Raw genomic sequence first — 12,175 nt, 5'->3', positions numbered from 1 at the left:
AATTGACTCATATTCAGGCCATCTAGTAGTTTATTTCTTCATGTAGTTTAGAATTACATAACTTTCTCACCAGTGGTTACTCAGTAGTGAATGGGTACCAACAAAAACATCCCAGTAATCCACAAGTAATCTACCTGACTACAGTTTATCAATTGATGTCTATATATATATATATATATATACATAATATATGAAGTTTGTTTGAAATCAAAATAATAAAAATAGTACTACTAACACTTGGTCTAGTTCAAATTATAAATGAAAGAGTGCTAAAAATCTAAAATCTTGCTTGCTTTCTTTCTTTCTATTTCCACTCTCTCTCTTTCCCTCTCTTTCTCTGATGTCTCTGCCTGATGCACTAAGTGACAGACTACGCCAAGTCTGCCACCTTATTTAGATTCAGGCTAATTAAGAAAGCCAAGTGGGTTTGCAGCACCACAAACAACATTTTTCAGACGTTGCACCATCTCTTTAACTGTCTCTCCCTCTCCCTCTCCTATCATCTCTTATTTACAGCTCAGAGCTCATCTGTTCCCAGCCCCTGTTTCCTGCGACAAGTGGGTTTCACCAAAGCTTAAGCATCAGGACACTTGACGTCTGCAGACCTAGTCCGGCGATCACACCTGATCCACTGCACAAGACGACATCTTATCGATGTAGCGTCAAAGGAGGGAAAGCAGGTGAGAATTGGCATAATCACACAATACATGGAGACCTGATGCAGTATTTGTCCCTTCCTTGTGTACTGATTGTCAACCTTGTTAAACAGCACATATGAAAAACTGTCTGTGTGCAAATTCCCAGCAAAAGCATTTGTTCCATCCATTTTCAACAAGCATCAGACCTGCCCCAAGCTGACAGGCACTGTGGTTTGTGTTTTTGTAAATGATGATGGACCTGTAATGTCTTTTCCTCTCTCTTATTCACACATATCCACACACACACTCAGCCTGAAGAGAGATACCTGCCCTCTGTTGTTTTCAAATAAAGTCACAAAAGACAGTGTATTTACATTTAGCTTGGTCTAGGAAGTGTGCCGTGGGTTTTAAGGGTCCTACAGATGATTTCTGCTCTCTTTAACACTAAAATGAAATGGTTAAATGTCCTTGCTTTGCTCCCTTGAAAAAGGTCCTGCTCACTCATGCTTACTGCAGTCCGCTCAATGGCAGCGAGAGGCTTTTAATGAGTGTGGACCACTGGAGCTCAGCTGTGACCCTCTTTACCCCCTCAGTCCTATAATGAAGGCCATCATTACAGCACAAGTCCACAAATCACACACTGTGCTTTCTCGTTTCCTTCATAACAAATACTTGCAGAAAAAATATAGTATGTGTAAATAGAGCCTGTTATAGGACTAAAGTCTACTACAAAAGAAGATCCATTTCTGACATGTTTTTATATTTCCTAATGATTTTTTAATTAAACTTTGTTGATAAAGAAAATAATAAAATGATTAAGAACTTGTAAGTTATGAACAAAAGTTATGAACAATAAAACCATCAACACGATCTCGAGACAATTTTTGTCGTTGTTGTGGGGTAGGGTTAGAAGGAAGTTGTTTTTTAATATGCTTCATGGGCATGACAAATATTTTGTATTTTTGTATTGATAAAGAATTTTCAGCTTACCTTCTTGCAATAAACATTGGGAAAAGAAATTAGAGAGCTATTGAAAAGGAAAGATAAAAATTGATAAATACTCAGGACCCTACCAGCTTTATATTATACATTATTAAAAGCATTATATTATATTATATTATATTATATTATATTATATTATATTATATTATATTATATTATATTATATTATATTATATTATATTATATTATATTATATTATATTATATTATATTATATTATATTAGAAATGAAGGTTAAAATGTGTCAAATTTGATTAAAAAAATGTGGCATGGACACAGTAAAACTTGATCTTTGGTTCACTTCATTAATTAACTTTAATTAATAACTCTAAAATGTATTTTAAAATGTTTAATTAATTTTTTATGCATAATTTGTTCAGCTTGTCGAGGTTAAATTAAGGTTAAAAGTGTAAAAATAAACATTCATGATACTAATAATTTACATTATGTTCTTACATATATATATTTTTTTTATTTTATTTAATTTTTTTTTAATAACTTTATTCATTGATGTTATACATTTTCTTTCCTTTTGAATAAGTCTGTTACCATTTACCATTATTAATGTTTTATTTGATAATAAATGAAGAAAAAGTTTGGTGACAGCACAAAGCAACTGAAAGAGAGACAGAGAGATAAGGTTGTGTGATTGGTGTGTAGATGGTGTGTGTGTTTAGAGGCACAGGTGACCTTCCATGTTTAGTAAGAAGCCGCGAGGGCTCATCTGCTGATTTTCCCTCTGGCTTCATCACCACAGGGAGAAAACTCATCTTGCGTGAGGTGTCTCTCCTTGCTCGGCCCCTGAGAGGTGAATGTGTGTATGTATGTGTGAAAATGCTATTCTGTAATGACTGCTGTGGCACTCTGTTGACAGTAAAGGTCGGTCATGTGGAGCACATTAAGCCAGGACCTTTAGGGCAGGCACACAAACACAATGAGTGAGAATGAATGTGTATGTGTGGTTCTGTGTGTCATGTGAGTAGCGTACACTATTGAGAAGAACATAATGGCTGCCTCTCCACCCACAGCGATTAACACAGGAACTCTATTATTACTGCCTGACAACAGTGCTTCAGGCCCGTTCACACCAAGCATGATAACTATAAAGATAACGATAAAGATATAGTTCTAAAAATCATTCTCAATATTAAAGAATAGCGGAGTCCACACCACAACTATAACAATAAAGGCACAGAGAAACGATTTCGTTGGAATCACTTTCAGAACGATTTTTTTTTTCTGATGAACGATAAAAAAATTGGCAACCAATCAGAATCAATCCTTCTGTAATGAGCTCGAGAATTTAAAGCAGCAGACGCGCGTCTGTTTAGAATACTTAGAATCGTTCGCTGGTGTGGACGCTAATATCGTTATCTTTATAGTCATCGTTCTTGGTGTGAACGGGCCTTTAAGTGTACTGTTTCCACCCATGCCCTGCCCGGCTCTACTCACATCGACAAGAGCTGCAGTTCTGCCGTTACAAGGCCACAGCTGGAGATGGGTTACCATCAGGGGGATTCACTTAGAATGATTAGTGCACTTTCTTTACACATGCATTATTTTGGGGGGTATGGTAAGATGTTTTTGATAGAAGTTCAATTGATAGTTTTCATGTGACCTCATACCCTTATAGGAACTCCCACCTGGAAGGCAAAACAAAGCTTTGCTTCACTGACCCCCAGTTAAGTATTAAGTAGTAATGTAGTAGAATGCTGATATTAAAAGGTAAACACCTCATTGATGGTGTATATTTTGTACAGGCAAGCAGATGAAGCCAGAATAAATGCAAAGTTTCACGTTAAACGTTTTCCCACAGAAAACCATTATAAGGAAAACACTGTGCCATTAAGCGGATTGCGTTCTTATTCCAGCTTCGTCTGCTTGCCTATGTAAACTATGCATCATTAATATGGTGATTACTGAATTTGATCTTTTAATATCACTGTTTGAAAAATATTAAGGCATTTTAAGTTTTTTTATAACATTTTATCGCACTGTTTAATGATTGAAATTTTGAAATGATTGCTACGGGGGATTAATATGGATTGCAAATGGCCAAAACTTGCATTTTGTTCTCATACCTTTGTTTTATTCTTTTGAGAGGTGATCTAAATATTTTCGGCTGTGAAAAAGATGGAAAACTGACAGGCTTGTCTTGCAGTTCTGTGGATGTTTTTCCCTCCAGGTCTTCGAGCCGGTCATGTGACTGAAATCTATGAATAAGTCAGATCAAAAATGTAGTAAAATCTATTGTCAAATATTATTATAATTTAAACAGTTTGTTTATGTTAAAGGGGTCAAATGATGTTATTTGAAGTTTTCCTTTCTCTTTTGGAGTGTTTCAAGCCGTTTGTGAATAGATGAGATCCCTAAAGTTGCAAAGACTAAAGTCTCACACCCAAAGAAATATTCTTTATAAAAGTTTAAACTCAACAACACCCCCCTAAATGCCTTGTTTAAACATGTCCCCACATGTCTACGTCACTGTGTGGGAAGATTTGCATAAAGCCATCCAATTGTTCACGCAAAGAAAGAAGGAGTGACTTTGATTCTCGCTGTTGACGTCAGTGCCATGTCTTGGAGACACTGTTTCGTTGTGAAAACGAAAATACTTTATTTGCCCTACAAAAGAGGACACAACTAGAAATCAGTGGTTAAGTTGGATTTATAACACTGTTCCAGAACAGTTCAAACCAAATATTCAGACATGTGCAGCGCATTTTATGAAGGACTGTTTCCTGATCCTGGAAGAGAAGACTACAATGCTGTCTGTTTTGACTCACAGACTATGAGTATGTTTTCATATTTAAAGGATTTATCACTGATGATTTAAACACAAGTTTTGAGCAGTGTAGAATAGCGCTTGTTGTTTGTTGTTTCTCCAATCACAAATGCAAACATGGTTTTATGTTTTATGTTTATGCAATGCAACTCAACGAAACTGTAAAAACAGTATAAATCATTATAATCCATAATTATGTCCCCACTGGATGCAACAAATAGCTCGTTTTTAATGTTTTTTTTTGTTTTGTCGTGCCAGTGTTCTGACCCAGACAAGCATCACAGTATGGAAGGGGGCGTAACATTTCCGTCACACGCTTGAGGCATTCGGCCAATCACAACACACTGGATAGCTGGCCATTCAGAGCACATTTCGCTTTTCAGACCGATGAGCTTTGTAAAAAACGAGTTTCAGAAGGCGGGGCATAGAGGAGAAACAGTAATGTACAGTATGTGGAAAATAATGTGTGTTTTTTTTTTTACCTTAACGTTTCATAACACCATTACACTACATCATATGACCCCTTTAATATATTTTAAAATGCAATTTATTCCTGTGTTGGCAAAACCAAATTTTCAGCAGCCATTACTCCAATGTTATTTGGTGAATATAAAGGAAAATGGAAATAAAATGCATTTATTTGAAATGTAAATATTTTGTAATATTATAAGTCTTTTACTGCTAAATAAAAGTTTTTATTTTCCAGTTTGTTTTTGCACAAAGCAGAAAGAAAGCAGAAATACCGTTGCATCTATAAGAAATGCAAAAAAGTGAGTTTCATACCTGAAGAAATCAGTTTTTTTTATATATATATATATAAATTGGTTGAACGAATAGTTCACTGACTTACTCACAAGACAGTCACTTGATTTGCTCATAAATGAATCAGTGTTTTTTAACAAATTAGTTAAATGATTCACTAACTCGATCTTCATCACTTGTTGACTCCTAGTGTATGATGAACCCGCAGAAAAGTCAGAGCGTTTTTATTAAACTTAAGGATCCAAACGAACTGTTGTATAAAATACAATAATAATTTATATGGAAAAGAGGCCTGTTTCGTTTGAAAAGAATAATGATATAATATAAATACATTCGGGGCAGTATTATTTCAGCACAAGTAGTACTTTATTAAACTGGTTAATAATGGTTGGTGCGTGAATAAAACAGGTTATCTGCACTGATCTAAATGAGGTAGCCGATGAATGTAGTGAATTTGACCCTCTGTATTTCTCTTTGTCTGTAAATCTCTCTATGAACTGTTCAAATCATTTGCCTGAGCGCAATGAGTTTTTAAGAGGATTTTGATGTCGGGCAGCGGGACTATATTATTTATTCAAGAGGCTATATGCTTGCGCACAGATGAGTCATTTAAATGTGCCATCATTTGTGATATTGTCTCTCACTCAGGGGTTAATGGACGACGCCGCGTATGCCGAGATTGTGACGGCTAAACCGTATAGTGTCTCTATTGTTGACCTTATTATAGGAACATTATGGTGCACTTTGACCATCTCTAATATTTTAATAGGTTTGATCCTTCGGCTCTCGGTAAAGTCTGTGTGTTTGTCTGAAAGGTCTAATTTCACAGGAAATATTCAGTCCAACCTTCTGTAAAATAATTGAGAAGTCAGTCAGCAGCTCTGGTTGCAGAACGATCTATTGTATTGCACCATCAGAGACACATTTTAAATGAATCTGTCTCGTTCATGACTGACAGTTAATTCTTTAATTACACAATGCTTTAGAAGCAACAATCAACATCATTCTGGGAAGTTGCTATGGTTGGATGGGGCCTGACAAGACAAGAAATAAAAATGCTGGGCAACTTGCATTGTGTTGGTTTTTAGTCAAATCACTTTCTTTTTTATAAGATGTACTTAAAGATTTCTAGAGGAAGGATGAACCAATTTGAGTCATTCTGTGCTCTCTCTTAAGAGACAAAAGACAGCAATTGAGAGTTCTAATGAAAGTATTGATCAGGGGCCCGTCTCAAGCTATTGAGGTTGGTTGGTTTGTTAAGTACATAATTGCAGCTCTTGGTTTTTTGTTTCAGAGCATCTTAATGGCTCTATATTGTGTAGTCATGTTAAACACAGGCCCATGGTTCTCTGCTGATATCCCTACTGAGTCTATATCTGGCTATGTTCAAGTTACATCAGTATATGCATCAGTGCGCTGTCAGTTCATTTCAGGCTGATTCATAATAGTATGTTTTCTTTATGTCTGTTGTCCATTTTCCTTGCCAGCTGTTAATGTGTGGTGGGTTGAAACCAATATATGTTTTAGTAAATGTTCTGTGCATTGTAAAAAATTAATTGGTGAGAAAAACAAAATCAAGACAAAACATTAAAATGGTATTTTAATTTTAAAGATTCAAAGTACCGGTAATTGAATCAAAGTAAATATTATTATATGTGTTACTAAAAAGCTTCATATACAGTACTGGATAAAATGTGATCTCTTTTAGGGTCACATGGCCATGGATTGGATATTTATTAGTTGTAGGGCTAGATATGAAAGCGGCCCAAACTGGATTTTAAAAGATTGGATTTATATGTTCACACTGCTCAAATCTAATCTATAATCTAATCTATAATCTATGTCACATGCAAAAAAATAATTGGATTTGGGCCACAACTAGACTGAATCCGACCTAATAATGGAGAAGATAGAGACCATTTTGCTAGCTAGAGCCATTTGGATGTGAGAGAATATAACTTTCTTACAGAATGAGAAGTGCTTTCACTTCACTCACATAGAAGCAGTCACAGTCAGGCTGTCAATGTGTGGCTGTCTGTGGCTATTTGACATGTGTGTCTGAGATAGATTGTACTCAGAGAATTTTATCCATAATGGCCAACCGGTCACTCAGAAATGAGCTGTGAATACTGACGGCGAGACTCTCGAGTCTGCCCTCTCATAGCAGACATATAAGTTTTGAACAAGTCAGATGTAGGGTTGGGAAATGTGAAACTTCTTCCATTAACAGTTCTCACACATGCATTAGTTCACAGTCTATCATGCAGTAATTTGCAGAGATTCTTGCACTAATTATTTTGCAGAGCTGCAATACTGAACTGAATTAACAGCGCGAAAAAGATATTGCGTCGTGTAGTTCAGTTGCCGAACAAATTAGTTTTAGTGAATCAAAAAATATGCAGCACAGCTACTCATTTCTAGTTCTTTTAACAAAATAAAACAAAAACACAGGTCATCAGTGTAGTTACTAACTGACAGTTAATTTGACAATGTGTGCATTAGGGTATCTTGCAAAATTGACAACTTATCAGAAACATTCATCAAAAAACACTGTTTTAATGGGTGTTGATGGAGCTGAATGATAGTTTGATTTTAAAATATATTTGAGATTAATTACATATGGAAATACGGCTATGTTAGACTATAGTTTTAATTACACCCCTTTTTTGCAGGACAGTACAGAATAAACATACATTTTATGTGAGAGGTTCTACGGAGCATGTATAAATGTCACATTTTCACGTTTTCACAAAAATAGTAAGCAGCCCAACTGTTTTCAACATTGATAATAATGAGAAATGTTTCTTAAGCATCAAATCAGCATATTAGAATGGTTTCTGAAGGATCATGTAGCACTGAAGACGTAGTGGTTGAAAATGTATCAAAGGAAATGTCTCCAGTTTGCCATCATAGGGATACAGAAATAAAGCCTCTTCATCAGCATAATGGTTCCATGAAGAACCTTCAACATCCATGGAACCTTTTCATTCCACTAAGAGACTTCGTTCAAAAACATTCAAACCTTTTACAGCCCCCAAACTTTGAATTGTGGTGTATATATTTATTAAAAGTAGAAACAAAAAAATTCTTCATCTCTTTTCATATTCCTCAACCCTCTCAGATCTTTGTGGATGTGTGGTACTTTGATGCATGTGCTTCTTAATCCACTCCATCCAGAGCTGTCTCTCTGTGTCGACGCATAAGATTAATCCGAGGCTTTGGTTTGAGCTACAAAGAGCTGTCAGAAGAATAACAGTAATTCTTTATCCAGACATGTGTACCTATGGTTCTGTGTTATTCTGGAATCTACAAGCAGATGGCCTTGCATCTAAGAAAGATTTTTTGTTTCTTGGTGGGGGAGGCACAAGGCTCAGTGATGAAACGACTAGTGGAAATCTCTCCCGAGAGTTTGTACGGATCGCATATCAGTGTGACAGACAGAGTAAACAGCAGTTTCAGCTGTGATTGATGCTGTTGTGAAAGATGTTAGACCCACTGATACACATGTTGTAGATTGCAGGGCCAAAAGTGACTGAACAGGCGCTTACAGACACTTATTTTGTAAAATCAACAAGTCCTTAGAGACCCGATGGCAAGTAAAGTGCACAAACACGCACACATCTTCTGAGGCGCGTCTAAACTGTGCTGTTCACACTCTCAGCCGTTCCACATGGAAAGTGACAGGCTTGCAAGGAGGGAGGGTTTTGTAATTGAATCGAAATGACAGATCGCTGGAGAAGCGAAGGTCGAAAGGACCCAAAAGCCTGTGTAAGGTTCTGGAGTAAATGAATGTGAGAGAAGAGGTTTGAAAGGCTGTGTCAGTGTTTGGGATTGACAGCGGTGTTTACTAGCCGGTGTGTCTGTGAAATTGCCCTGTACACACAATAACAGACAAGAACAGATCGAATGCTGTCATATGAATGAGCAACCAAAGTCAATCCTCTTCTCTTGATAGCCTCGTGTAATAGCTGTAACCATAGTGACAGATAATGATAGTAAATCTCAAGACTTTGAATTGCATCTTTTTTTTTTTCTTCTAAGCTTTCTAGCAGTTGATCCTCTTTAAGAAGCAGTGTGTGGTCAAAAACTCTTATTGTAAATTAAGTAATGATAGTGTGAATGTATGAACACTGACAGACGCCTTTTTGTCATTTACAGATGTTCATGCAGCTTACATTTAACCACATTCCCTCTTTAAATGCAGTTTTGACTGTTAGAAATTGGTCACGAGGTAGTAACTTGAATATAGAATGCATGTGTCTTTTTTTCATAACTGAATTGTGTATAAATGTTAACTCCAAGCAGGACTGACAACCATATTGTACTTCTATATGGGCATAGCCGAAAACAGTAACTGCACTTTCTTGTAATGGAGTACATAATGAACACTTTATGCATGCAGTGCTATGAGAAGCTGTCTGCCATTGTTGCTGATCCAGAGCCTGTGCTTTAAAAATAGCCATGTGTTTACTCAGCCCCACAGGCCAGCATTCTCCATTAGCGCTGATTTACACACGAGAACTGCTTATTCTCTCCAAACATATATTTAATGAGTACAGCATCGCTTGCCAGATTGGCAGAATGGGTGCCAGCCCTTTTAACTGCTTGATGGATAGCAATAACATTTAAGTCATAGAAAGTTGGGACAGTACATTTGTTTTAAAGGTGCATTCAGAATTTGTTTAATTTTTTTTATTTGATCATAGTAGTACTTTTGACTACTCTTTAAGATTGCATAAGCCAGATCTATTTTGTATTCTCTGTAACCCTATTCTCACCAGACCCTTTCGCTTGCTGAATAAATTCATTGTGATTTGACTGTGAATAGTGTGTTTCTACTGGTGTTGACTGTGTGTGATGTTTCATCCACAACACTAGGTGTCATTCCAGTTTGGCTGCCAAATCAGCACAACATGTACAAAAATTATTAAATGCATCTTTAATCAGGTGACCAATAGCTTATAATTTACGGCAAGCGCTGTTGCTGGTTAGAGACTATATACACGTAGCAATATAATATACAGTATATATAATTTATGGAAACATTCTCTCCAGTGAGCATTTATAGGACTGAAAGTTGTATAATTTTGGTTGTATATTTTCCAGAATAACAATGAATGTATTAAATGCACATATCAGTTTAAAACATAAACTACCGGTAAAAGCTTATGACCACCAGAGCAATGAATGTAATATATTTTAAATTGCATTTCATTAGTGGAATATCAAAGCTGAATTTTCAGCAGTAGTTACTCCAGTCTTCAGTGTCACATGATCCTTCAGAAATCAATGTTGAAAACAGTTGCTTAATATTTTTGTTTAAAGTTTTTTCGTTCAATGCAATTTTCAATCTTTAATTTTATGTTCTTACATGTCATACATCATACACCATCTACAACCCACACCATACTTCTTACAGTACATGTCGAAAGAAACTCAAGGCAATCTGCTCTCGGTAGGAGATGATCTCTGATGTTGGAGCCAGAGAGAGTGAGTTGAGCTCTTATTGAGCACTCTGAAATGACAGAGTTGTAGTCGCACGCTGAGACTGATGTTGAGGTGAGAGCACTTGTGAGATGTGGAGACACAGACTGTCTTTCCATAGCTGAGGTGGTAATTAATATCAGGGTCTGGGGAGTGTGTTCTGGTGTTTCATTAAGAGCTTCAAACTCTGTCGTGATTACTGGCTGCCCTGTCTGAATGGAGGTCCCTTTATGAAGTGAAGGACCAGAGAGCTTTTCTGCTTATTAATGGAGAGCATCTGAGATCTGTATTGAGCTGCTGTTTCTGAGAGCACTGCACAGGGGAGCATTTGTGCAGTCCCTATAGCTCTCATGAAACAGCCTCTTTTGCCTGACCTCACAGCTAGACAAACTACTTTATTAGGCAAACCTGGGCTGACTAATGGTTTCAGTGGACCTGTGGACCCCTGAGTCTAAACACAAGTGGGCTGATGAGTCAGTAAATGTAGAACTGACTTTATAACGCAAGCTGTGGACAAGAGAATTGGTACATGACATACTTCACTGAGATAGTATGTATTTAGGATAGTAAAGATACTAATTCTGATTAATTCACATGTCATTCAATCACTCTGATTCACATGATGTCAATCAAATGTTTTTTTTGCACATAATGTGCACCAGTGGCGATTAATTTAAAAGATTTGTGGCTATGAATCATAAAGTGAACTCTGCCCTTTTCACACTCCCTTTTACAATGATGCATGACATCAAACAGCGTGAGTCATACAGTACGAAACTCTGCTTTAACATAACCTCACACTTACTGTGATTCAAAGCATATACTGAATGTGTTATTATTTGGATAGTATGATCATTTTGTACAGTGATTTCTGTTTAATGAAAGCCATGAGACACACAGGAGGATATAAAGAGTCCATTGAGATGGTCTATAAAAATTAAGCAGATGACCATTTTCAGTGCAAAGACACTTATCACCTAATGAACACCAGAAGTGTGTAGTGTGTCCTGACTGCATCTGTCCCACTATAATGAATGATGAATGCCACCGAATTAAATCGACGCCGACTTGCAGAGTGGAAACACAAGAAATTAATTAGCCCTTTTTGCGAAGTCTGTTGCAGTAAATAATTTATAAACATTGATCTGAACACCAGGGATGCGCTGCATTCAGAATTGAATCAGACTGCTTTTTAAATTCCAATTGAATTCCAAAATTTGAATTGAGGTTGAGGCAACAAACAGGATGCACAATTGCAATGAAGTAGAATTCAAATGAACTGAGATTTGAAGACAATTATATTACTGCAGTAAGTGGAATTTCTGAACACACACACACACGTATGAATGTTGTTTTTTTAAATGATTATTTTTAGTGCTTTTTAGTGCTTTCTCTTTAAAAAAAAAACTATAATTATGCTGCATTGGTGCTATGATTTAAAAAAAAAAATTATCATATCTATTCTGCATATAGTGATTTTTTTTTCCTAGTCTTACATAGGGCCTCAC

General features: G+C 36.4%; 1 protein-coding gene across 1 annotated transcript in view; it reads left to right on the top strand.

Moving 5' to 3' along the window:
• The window catches only part of LOC132146590 (protein phosphatase 1 regulatory subunit 29), an 89,590-nt gene that overhangs the window by 27,819 nt on the left and 49,596 nt on the right, over positions 1–12,175 (top strand). Inside the window, exon 2 of the mRNA XM_059557027.1 lies at positions 517–680. The gene's annotated coding sequence lies outside the window, so the exon portion shown is untranslated. The remainder of the gene's footprint in view (positions 1–516; positions 681–12,175) is intronic.

Source organism: Carassius carassius, chromosome 1, assembly GCF_963082965.1.
Source record: "Carassius carassius chromosome 1, fCarCar2.1, whole genome shotgun sequence".
Lineage (NCBI taxonomy): Eukaryota > Metazoa > Chordata > Actinopteri > Cypriniformes > Cyprinidae > Carassius > Carassius carassius.
The sequence above is the reverse complement of the archived record's forward strand: the minus strand, read 5'-3'. Positions and strand labels throughout refer to the sequence as shown.